Consider the following 8531-nt stretch of genomic DNA (forward strand, 5'->3'; position numbering starts at 1 on the left):
AGTCACTTTATTAGTTTCCCTCTAAAATGCAATCAAGTAATTGCTATTGGATTTTGTACTCACGCACACTGTTTATAAATATAAGTGAATCTGTATGATTATATGGCTATAATAAATTTTATTCACTATATTTTGTTTTTTTATTTTATTTTTTCAATGTTTTGCTTAACAGAAAATTTCATACATTTAAAATTATTTACCTTCTAATCATGCACAATATCAGTTTTACTTGGAATCAGATGGGAAGTTCTCATGATGGCTTAACTTGGGTCCACTGAAGTTAACTGATTGTATTTGCAATCATTTACTGCTCAGCTCTGCTTTAAAGTATTGAATTGGATAATAGGCTCAGGGAATTTATGAATCACCATGTAGGATCATCCTGGTTTGTTTCCATGATGATGGAACACTACAAGAATACAGAGAAAACAAGCCCTAATGCTTAGTCACTATGCAAGCATGTGCTTATGGCATATTTGTTACTGACCTATTGTCAGTAACTTAGTACAAAGTCAGTATAAGATGGAATTTCCAAGGAGAAAGGAATATGGAGTAACATGGAGATACAAACAGATCAATTGCAATTATTGAACCAGTTTACCAAAACATTGTAATCTAAGGGTGTGGCTATCTGTATCAACCTATCTGTAATCTGCATCATCTATTTATAAATCAATAGATTAAATAGTAAATTCAGCTTCTACATTTACTGGTACAGCTACTGACCCATGATTGGTCCTTTCATTTATGCTAATGGCATCATTTGAAGGAAATTACATGCCCAGAATATTATTACATGATATAACCTCTTTAGCTAGCATTTTGTATTTTAAGAACTTGTTTTCCTAATTACTAAGTTAATTTTGCTAATTGCAGTTACAAATTGAGTGGCCTCCATGATTTCTGCTTTTTTTCATATATGTAGCTTTCTTGTGTAATCCCCTTACTTATAATACTTATAACATATGAAATATATGAGAAAAGATGTCATTCCCATGACTACATTATATTTTATAAGACTACCTTGGAGCAGGTTTACTCCCACTCTACTGCTACTTTGAGTAAGACATAATGGACAAAATAAAGTGTCCAAGGAAACTTGGGGGTGTTCTTTAGGAGTTGAGGAATGATCTGTAGCTGAGAGCCAGTAAGAATCTAAGAATATCTGTCATAGCTTGGAAGTTGATTCATCACCATTCAAATCTTCAGATAAAAATGAAGTCTTGATGGACATCATGAATAAGCTGTGCCTGGAGAAAGAAACTGAAAAGAGTGGTCTTAAACTACTGAGTTTTTGGTAATTTATTATAAAACTGTAGATAACTAATATAAAGGTGAATACTCTCTTTAGTTAACAGCCTCGTTAAAAAATGCTCAAATTTTGTACTGCCTCTTATTACTTATAATTAATATTTTACACAAAGTCAGGTAAAAATAAAAAAGCATGGCTTTGTATTTTGTGAAAAAACAATGACTTTCTGTTTCATTTGTTGAATAAATGAAAAGTATAGGTTTCTTGCATTACATATTTTCAGGCTCTAATATATTTTCATGTAGTATACTTCAGAACATGGCAGAGGTCCTATTTAATTTGTTTTCAGAATAGATTTAATTGAAACAGTTTGAAAATGTTATTTTCTTGCTGTGTTTAACACTTAAACCTAACACAATATTATGTGTTTATATGTTTACAATATTTTTTCATCCCAAATAGTAGAAAATAGTCATTTTTATTTTCATTTTATAAATATTATTTTGTATGCAGTAGATGAATTTCTCCAAGGTATACATTTAAACTGAAATTATATCAAATTACTATGAAATTCTTCATGTCTTATATCAAGGACAATGTTTTATTCAGTCATCAAAGGATGACTTTGATGAAACAAAGAACTAAAGCCAGTTTTTGCTATTTGTGGGCCTCAGTAAAAGAAACAAAATAATAAGCTCATATCCTGGAGTTCTGTATAGAAGAGTATTCCACCATTTTAACTTACTAAAATGTTTGATCAAGAGTAGCAAGTCTTAATTTTTTCTGGTACATAACTATTTTAATATAAAGTTGATCTTGCATATTTTGTTTTATTAAATGTTATGTTAATTTTTATGTTTTTGGAAATGGGCATCAGCTGGTGAAGGAGTATTTTTATATGATTTTGATAATAAAGAATTCTATACCACTAACATTCATTCTGTACCACTAATATTCATATCAGGAAAAATTTTTGGAAAGAAAAGGCAACATATTATTAGGATTACTATTGCAAGTGCATTTCAGTTATTTTCTTTTTAAAACTTCTCCCTTTCATTTTATTTTTTAAACTTTATTTTAAAAGTAACTTGTCATTTAAAAGTTTCAAAATCAAGTCCTATAATAACATGTAGTAGAGTAGCAGAATAAACAGAACTTATGTTACATCTGTTTTGAAAAAGAGATTTCTGTTGTCTTTGAGAGTTACTCTTTTATAAGAAATTAAAAGTGAGTTAAGAAAAAAAGGCAAATATCAGTGATGAAAGACTTTAAAGTAGTAAATAACATGCAAGTATTTTTTTCCAGCAGCTGTGTATTTTACTTTTTAAGTTGTAAAACAATGTCTTTCTTAACAAGTTGTATAATGCTGATTTAATATATGTACATAATAAAATGATTGGTATACTCAAGTTAATATATTATCAGCTCATTTATTCTGTGTGTGATGAAACATTTAAGATGCAATCTTTCTGCAAAATTTCAAATATACATTATAGTATTTTTTTCCCAAAGGTTTATTTATGTATAGAAGAACTGGGATGTGGTGGGTTACAGGATTCACCAGAGACAAGAGTGGGGAGCAGAACAAGTAAATCTATTGAAATACACTGCTAAGGGGAACAGTGGGTGAAACAGGAGAGGTCTGCTGTGCCTTGTGGGTTTATTCCTTGGCCAGGAATTGAACCCAGGCCATAGTGGTGATAGCACTGAGACTTAAGACCTAGGTGTCTAGGGAGGTCCCATTACAGTACTATTAACTATAATCACTATGTTATACATTATATACTAGAATTATTTTATAACTGAATTTAGTACATTTTGATCAGTAACTTCCCATTCACCCCACACCTGGTAAATTGTTCTGTGCCTGGTACTGAGTTCAGCTTGTTTATATTTTGCAGATAACTGATTCCATGCAATGTTTGTGTTTCTGTTCCTGGATTATTTTACATATTACTATGCCCTCTAACATGAACCAAGTTGTCACAAATGAAGTAATTTCTTATTTAGGGCTGTATAATATTCCACAATACATATTTCATATATTTGTTTATACATTTATATTAATTGCTGAATAATACTTTACTATATATTATACAGGTTTATGTTATAGATGTTTATAATATATGCTTATATACTATATGACAAAATATTCACCATAAATAAGGAATTTTCCATTTGTGACAAAATGGTTGATAAATATAGCTATATCATCTATATTTTGTTTATTAATTTATCTGTCAACCATACTTAGTTGTTTTCATAGTCTGAATTCTGCAGTGAACCTTAGGACATAGCTATTCATTGAAATATTGATTAATTCCCTTAGGATATCTGTCTAGAAGTTGAATCTACATCATATGGTTGTTCTATTTTTAATTTTTTGAGAAAATACCATACTGTTTTTCATAGTGACTATATCAGTTTATATCATTTCCAACAGTGTTCAATGTTTCTATTTGTATACACCTTTGCCAATATTTGTTCTCTTGTCTCTTTGTACTAGCTATCCTAAAGCTGAGATGATGTCTTACTGTGATTTGATTTGCATTTCCCTGATGATTAGTGATAGTAAGCAACTTTTTTTTTTTTTTGTATATATTGATCATCTGTATATCTGTACTGGAAAAATGTTTAGTTTCTTTCCCATTCTTATTTTTTTGTTTGTTTGTTTTGCTTGTTTTGCTATTGAGTTGTATGAGTTCCTTGCATATTTTGGATATTAACCACTCACGAATTCTATTATTTGCCAATTTTTACTCTCATTCATTTTTCTTTCTTTTTACTGATTTTTTTCTTTACTTTTTTTTTTTTTTTTTAGTTTGACATTGTTAGTTCCAGTTACTTTATTTTTGTTGGTAATGTCTTTGCTTTGGTGTGAAATTCAATAATCATTAGTAAGACAAATATAAAGTAGGTTTCCCCTATGCTATTTCTTTGGATTATTTCTTTGGAGTTTTACAGTTTAAGGATTTACAACTTTTCATAGATTTAAATTTTTTTACAGTTTCTAAATCTGACTTTAACTAAACAGTTAAATGCTAACACATTTCCTACTAGTATATTTGTGTATGGTATAAATGTCCAATTTTCATTATCCATAAAATTTTCAAGTTTCCCCAACACCAGTCTTTGAAGAGACTATCCTTTCTCCATTGGGTATTTGTGGTATACTTTTCAAAACTTTGTTGACCATACATTAGTGGATTTATTTATAGACTGTCCCTTCTACTCTATTAGTCTTTGTGTTTCTGTTTATGCAATTAGATAATGTTTTTATTATTATAGCTTTGTGATATAGTTTAAAACCAGGACTTCAACTTTCTTATTTCCCAAAATTGCTTTGGGTATTTAGAAGTCTTGAGCTTTCATTCAGTTTTATGATTGTTATTTTTATTTCTGTGAAAAATGTCATTGAATATTGATGGGGATTATATTGAATTTGTAATATGTTTCAAATCATATGGGAAATTTACAGTATTCTTTCAATCCATGAACATGGACTATATTACTATTTTTCTTTCTTAGTTTCATCAGTGTCTAGTAGATTTCACTGGGTTCATCTTTAATCTCATTGGTTAACCTTATATCTAGGTATTTCTTTTTCATGCTAATGTTAATTTGAATCCTGTAGCTTTATTATTTTTGATTCTTTTGTGCTATCTTAAGGATTTTCTCTGTGTAACAGATTGTCATCTACAAAGAGGAACAATTTACTTCTTCAATTCTGAAACTGATTTTAATTTTTTTCCTTTTTTTTTTTTTCATTTTGTTTCCTAATTGCTCAGGTGTAACGTTCCAGTACTATGCAAGAGTTACTTTATCTCAACAACATTTGTTGTTTCCGGCCATTTGATATGGGCCATTTCACTGGTGTGAGATTAAGTCCTCTTGTGGTTTTGGTGTATGTTTCTTTGCTAACAGTGCTTTTTAAAATGTGCTTGTTTGCCATCTCTGTATCTAAAGAAGACAGTAGAAGTGTTTATTTTGTTCTTCTGAACATTTTATCATTTTTTAAAAGATTTATTTATTTATGCATACGTAATTGGGGTATGGGCCAGAAGTACAGAGGGTGAGAGGATTCACCAGAGACAAAGTGGGAAGCAGAACAGGCAGATTGACTGAAATACACTACTGAAGGGAGCAGTGGCTGGATCAGGAGAGGGTGCCACACCATATGTATCACCTTCCTGGCCAGGGATAAAAATCTAGCTGTCGTGGCTATGATAGTTCAGTATGCTATGCTTTAACCCATTGAGCCAACAGGGAAGGCCCTGTCATTCTGTTTTAATGATAGTTCTATTGTTTTTGTGAAGAAGCTACATGTTTAATTTAGCTTAATTTGAAGTAAGGCCATTCATTTATTTGTGGCCTGGTTCTCAAGGATATCACTAAATCCAGTGATTCTGAATACTTTGTTTTCTTCTATGTATTGTAAAACCTAAGATCCCTTTCCTGTAATTTAACACTATTTTTTTTAAATTATATCTTTGATTTAAACACTTCATAAGCCTTTATCCAATATACCGATGGTGTATAGAATACAGAAAGGTTTATATTAAGAGGTAATGAAAGGAGTAAAAACTAGTTACTATATGCTGGATATCCAGCACATTTATGATCTGTCTTCAATTTTAAAATTAATTTTCTGCTATATAGGATTGAAAAAATGGTGTTATGTGGATTTTATCCCCCTTTATTTATTTTAAAATAACCTCTGAATATCAGCTCTGACTTCTACACCTTTTATTAATTCACACATCTCACAGCCATTATTTCATTTGATTAGGAGTTTTATTCTCTGTCCTATTGTGAAATTCTTTCTATACTTTGACCCTAATTCTCTGAGAAAGAGTAATGTCTTTGCTTGAAACCATACTTCTCTGTTCACTGACCAATTTACTTCTTCAACATTGTCATTCTTTTGATCTCTCAGACAAAGGTAAAAGTCACCAAAGCTCGAATTCAAAGAAGAATTGAAAAGCTCTAAGTTCTCTTTTAAGCAAAACATTAAAAATAGAATAGATTATGAAAGAGGCTTATAAGGCTTAGATTTGCCAATTAGTTCATAATATGCAGCTGAAGTACACAAATATTTTCTTTAGGGATGGTATTTGCAATATACAAACAAATGAGTGGTGCTGATATGTACATGAACCTCACTATTAAAATTTCAAATGATTTTACTTGTTTCAGATATTGTTGCCAGTCATAAACTGAAGCAAAATTTTATGTTTTTTTTTTAACATGAAGGAATGAGACAGCCAATTTAAATAACTCCTTGAAGACTTCATAGTTGTTTTTGATACAATTCATGTCATCTAATAATGACACAAGCTTGTTTTGCAAAGGTTGAACCAGCTCTATTTTTGAAAGTATGATCTGTAGCTGAAGCTAAATATGTGTTTTATAATTAATGATAATTTATAAACCACAGATTAACGTGTGTGTACGTGTGCATACACAAATATACAAAGGGTTAAAATATTCAAAGCAGACAGTGCATGCATCAGGTAATTACAACTAATATGTTGTTTGGAATTAAAGTCAAATCCTTTTAATTGGCATATCTCAGTGGGAATAGAAATACAAACTTGTAATTAGGTGATTGGCCTGATTATCAAAGCTTCATTGGCATAGATTGTGCAGAGAGGGGAATTTTTTTTTTTCTCTTGGCATGAGTTTCTCAAACTATTCTAGCATAGTATGTGAGATGCTCTGAAGAGCCAGAGTAGGGCTTGATGTTGCCTAAAATAAACAAATGTACAGATTGGATAATCTAAACCAGTCAGTTATTTCACGACTATACTGAGAATCAGTAATTCTAGAGGAAAAAAAAATGACAGTGTTATTTTAATAAAACAATCAAATTCATTTGTTATTTGTAATCAATTAGATATATTAAACTAATGCCTCTGCAATTTAATAGGCTTAATGTAGATTTGGTTGTTATTCTTAGTCACCAAGCTACTTCAGCTTTGATCTACAGTCAGAAGTACAATCACTTTACATTAGGGCATGCAGAATGAAAATTGTTTTAAAATCAATGAAAACATCTAAGGGAAGGGTGACTAATCTAAATTTGGAGTCATTCTAAATTGTTTCATGAATGCTTTATATAGTTACTTTACATAGTTACTGCTCTCTGTATTCCTGGTCATAGAACTGCAGACAAAGTAGTCTCATTCATATCATGATATAACAGTCCAAAATAATTCACTGGGGATTGCTTTGGCACTCTTAATTAGGAATTTGTAGTAAAAGAAAAGGATATTGGTATAATTTCATATACTTAAGAAAATGTATTTTAAATAACAATAATGCACAAGTCTTAAAATTTTTTGAGACTTTTAGGAATGTAAGCAAGTCAAACACATTAGAAAACTAATTTAAGATTTAGTTTTTGCATTTCTTGTATGTTGTTTTTATTTTGTAATTCCAGTTACTATATATGCATAAATGTATAGACAGCAAAATTTTAATGTCATGTGTGTATGTTATATTGTCAAACTACATCTCATATGAATAAGTAAAAGCTTTAGATCATTCTTAAATTAGAATATATAAAACCATTATTATATATAAATGTAAGATATTTTCCTTGTCAATACAATGGAGTGTAGAGTCATCACTTTTAAGTAACTGCAAAAGACTCACTTTAAAAATTATTGGAAAACTGGGCCCTCTCTGGTGGCACAACAGGTGAATATGAAGCTATCCACAGCTACTGCAGCACAAGTTCGATCTCTGGCCAGGGATCTGACCCATATGGCATGGAAAACCTCTCTTGACCCTCCCACTACTCCCCTCAGCAGTGTATTTCAGCACATCTGCCTGTTCTGGTCCCCACTCTGTCTCTAGTGAATCCTCTCATTCCCTGCATCACTGGCCTGTACCCCAGTTCTGTATGCATAAATAAATAAAAGTTTAAGAAAACAAAAAATACTAGAAAACAAAAGGAAATCTAGTCTTAGTATTACTATCTATACAGTGTAGAAAGTTGTTTAGGATGAAATAGATGCTATGCACCCCCATCATTCACATTAGTACTCTAGGCAGTCAAACACTATTTTATTGTGAAGATTACTGTTATTTTCTAATGGAAATATTGCATAATAAAGCTTTGTGCAGTACCTTTTATTCCTTGAAAGCAATGTTAAAAGACCTACCAGCAAATCATACAGGTGAACTTGCACTGTTGTTTAGGTTAAAAGGTCACCACAGGAAAATATAATCATTTTCTATTAAAGCCCAAAACACTGTGCACTTCACTGAACTG

The sequence above is a fragment of the Condylura cristata genome, unplaced genomic scaffold, assembly GCF_000260355.1.
Source record: "Condylura cristata isolate star-nosed mole 26May11 unplaced genomic scaffold, ConCri1.0 scaffold00007, whole genome shotgun sequence".
NCBI lineage: Eukaryota > Metazoa > Chordata > Mammalia > Eulipotyphla > Talpidae > Condylura > Condylura cristata.